Here is a 3,803-nt window from a genome sequence, read left to right on the forward strand (position 1 = left end):
GTCATGAGAGAGATTTGGCTCCTACGATCATGAAGAATTTATTTTTAATTCTTCACGTGTAAAAGTTTTAACGAAATGTTTTGAGACATGTTGTCGCTTACTCGGGGACTGTTGTTGTTGTAGTTGTTGTTCGACGGTGAAACAACGGCGCTATTTGACTATTTATAATTTTAGCACACGCCCCGTATAAGCTGGAGGTTGGATCACGCCTTTTTTTGTATGATACTTCATCATAGTTTTAGTTTATTAAAAATTATCTGTAGGCATTAGAATTATGAGTGTCTATGCTTAATTTCATACTTAGAATTGCAGAGGTCTTGTAACTCAAAGCAACTCTCTCTCTCTCTCTCTCTCTCTCTCTCTCTCTCTCTCTCTCTCTCTCTCTCTCTCTCTCGCAAGTTTTGTAAATCAAAATATTTCGGCGTTCAAAATCTGGAGAATCTGAATTTCAATAATATTAAAAACGCAAGATCGTTTTTCTTTATCAATTTTCATTTGAAAGAGAGAACCAAGCCTTGCTTGAAAATTCAACGACAAATCATACTTGAACTTGACATTTCACTTGCGAGAGAGAGAGAGAGAGAGAGAGAGAGAGAGAGAGAGAGAGAGAGGCTACTACTTTTTACAGTTTATTAGACAATTCATCTTTGCTTTTGTGAGAATAATAAGGGCAAGAATGATGTCTTTCCTCGCCCTTTCTCTTTTTCTCTGTCGCAACACAGGATTATTTTCTTCGAATCACTTGAAGACGAATTCAAGTATTATTTCTGAGCTCGTTGAACACACGGTCCAGGATTAGGCTGTTTTCCATTAAGAGATAATAGAGTCATTTATTTCCCTTTAGTCGTTGTGGTGTTTTACAATCTTAATTAAATCCAGGCGCTTTTGCATTTGTCTCGTTTCATTCTCATGTAGTGTTGCTTTCGTTGTTTGTTTGTTTAGTGTTTTTATGTTCCATGTAACCAGTGGTTATTCAGCAACGGACCATCGGCTTTACGTGACTTCCGAACCACATCGAGAATGAACTTCTATCACCAGAACTTCTTTCGTTGTAACTGACTGTAAACAGTTTAGCATCTGCTGTGATGGACATAATACGATACTGCATCTGTTTGAATGGGTGCCATGCAGTATTTCAGCTGTTTTATTGGAAATTTTGCATATTGCATCGGCTGTATTAGATGTAATGCACATTTGCATTTGTTGTAGATGATGTCATGCACTTTTGCGTCTGACGTCTTTGCATCTGCTGTATCTTTAGCAGCTATTCGCTGGAAGACATAAAAAGGTTCCTTTCGCTGCTGACTAATTTCCATATTAATTAAATAATATTCTCATTCCTTGCCGCACATCCGACCTTTGACAGTACTGGCATTTGAGGTATCTTGCCCAAAGGCAAACTCAAACACTACATTTTTATTATTATTTTGGTATTCCGAATTCAACTTTATTCCTATGGCATATCCGTTTTCTTATAAGCATATATCTTTTACGGTATTATTGTTATGAGAAGATTACATCCACATTATAAGGACTGAAAGCAGATGAAACGCGTAGGGCAGTGTAGTACCTCATGCGGTGCACACTGTAGGCATTACTTCAGGTTCTTTGCAGCGTGCCTTCGGCACCTAGCTGCAACCCCTTTCGTTCCTTTAACTCGACCTCCTTTCATATTCTCTTTCTTCAATCTTACTTTCCACCCTCTCCTAACGACTAATTCATAGTGCAACTGCTTTGAGGTTTTCCTCCTGTTACACCTTTCAAACCTTTAACTGTCAATTTCCGTTTCAGCGCTGAATGACCTCATAGGTCACAGTGCTTGGCCTTACTCAAATCACTGGAAAGTAAAATGAAATACGGCAAACAAAGGTGTTTTAGGCAATTCTGGATTCCTGTCACTTCTGTCATGAAATTACTTCACAGGAAGGCTTTGGAATCTAGCTTACGCCGAGTTGCGTCTTGAAACAGGATATTTATAATATATATATATATATATATATATATATATATATATATATATATATATATACGTATATATATATATATATATATATATATATATATATACGTATATATATAAATATATATATATATATATATATATATATATATATATATATATATATATATATATAATATATATATATATATATATATCTATATATTTAAGTTGTTCGATTACTGGCGCCAGCATATTTCAAGCGAATCCTTAGGAGTTATTTTGAACGTAGTAAAGATTAATATTGGCAAGAGAGACGATGAAAGTGGATAACCTTTGGAAATTATGAAAACTGAAATAGAGCTAATTAAGCCACTGATATTCACAGTAGGAATTGGACAATCAAGATGGTAACTGGTAACTTATGAACTTAATGAAGCAAAAAAACACTAATTATGAACTTTTCAATAAGCAAAACACTAATTTGAAAGGCCAGATGCATGATTTGATACAGCTGACTGCGAAATAGTAGATTAAAATGGTTTATCATTTGCTATTCAAGAATGCTAGTACTATTTTGGCTTTGTTTTTTATCATTGTCGAGTTACTGGGTGTTTTTATGCAGATAAGGTATTTGTTTTGATGTATTTGCTTAATTCATCCATTCTATCTCTTCTTCGTGTTTGCAAATGTAAGATCATTTCCAATACACGTTATTCAAACCTCTGCTACTCGTTGTTTTTCGTCATACCAACCAATGATTTTACGGTCCATCCAGTAGTTTTTTAGGGTCATTTCCACAGACTAGCTGTCAGCTTACAAGGCAAATGTTTTCCGTAAAACTAAACGTTTGTATCGTTTTTCTGATTTTTTTTTTTTTTTTTTTTTTTTTTTACATAATTCCCTGAGCCATATCTATAACATTTTGTGCTTCATTTTTGTCTTCGTGCCAAGTCTCATTCCTTACGCAATAAAACTGTAATTTGTTTTTGTCGTGATTTGTGGTTACTTGCAGCCATCGTGCAGTTGCCTATTTTTATTTGTCTTTCTGTTAACCTTAAAAGCAACAATACCTTCGCCAAAAATCAGGCTCACGTCTCACGACCTAAGTGGGCTTCCCTCGCGAATCTCTGGAGTTAAACGTCCCTCAGCATAAATGGATGCAAATGCGCGAACCTCATCTTGAACTTAAAAAGAGATTCAGGGGGAAAAATAAAGTGTTGATTTAAGCCTTGAAGGCTTCTGGGATCTTGGCTGTATGCAGCGTTGCACCTTGAAAGCGCTTTCGCGAAGGGAGGAAGAATTCGGATACCCCTGAACGCTTTTCATTGGTAGTGAGCATGCAACATTTTGGAAGCAAAATACTCTGGACTTATTTTAGATGAGGAGAGAGAGAGAGAGAGAGACGAGAGAGAGAGAGAGAGAGAGAGAGAGGAGAAATTTCGTCTGCGCCCATTTAAAAAAACGAAGAAGTGCAAAATTTAGCATATGAATTTTTAAGCCCTCCCACACTAGGAAACATTCTTTGGAAACAATGTTTGCAAACAATGTTTTCTAGTGTAGACAGGCCTTTTGGAGTTATTTTGGATATGAGAGAGAGAGAGAGAGAGAGAGAGAGAGAGAGAGAGAGAGAGAGAGAGAGAGTATTTTTCCATAAGCGTCCATTTAAAAAACAAACAAGTGCAAAAATTTCTCATAAAAAACGAGGAAGTGAACCATTTTGTGTATAAAATCCTTTGAGGTTATTTTAGATGAGAGAGAGAGAGAGAGAGAGAGGGAGAGAGAGAGAGGGAGGGGGGGGGGGGTGGGGGGGGTACTAAGTAAAGGCGTCCGAACAGAAATTGTTCATAACTTTTTATCTGTG

This window comes from Macrobrachium nipponense, chromosome 19, assembly GCF_015104395.2.
Source record: "Macrobrachium nipponense isolate FS-2020 chromosome 19, ASM1510439v2, whole genome shotgun sequence".
In the NCBI taxonomy this organism is placed as follows: domain Eukaryota; kingdom Metazoa; phylum Arthropoda; class Malacostraca; order Decapoda; family Palaemonidae; genus Macrobrachium; species Macrobrachium nipponense.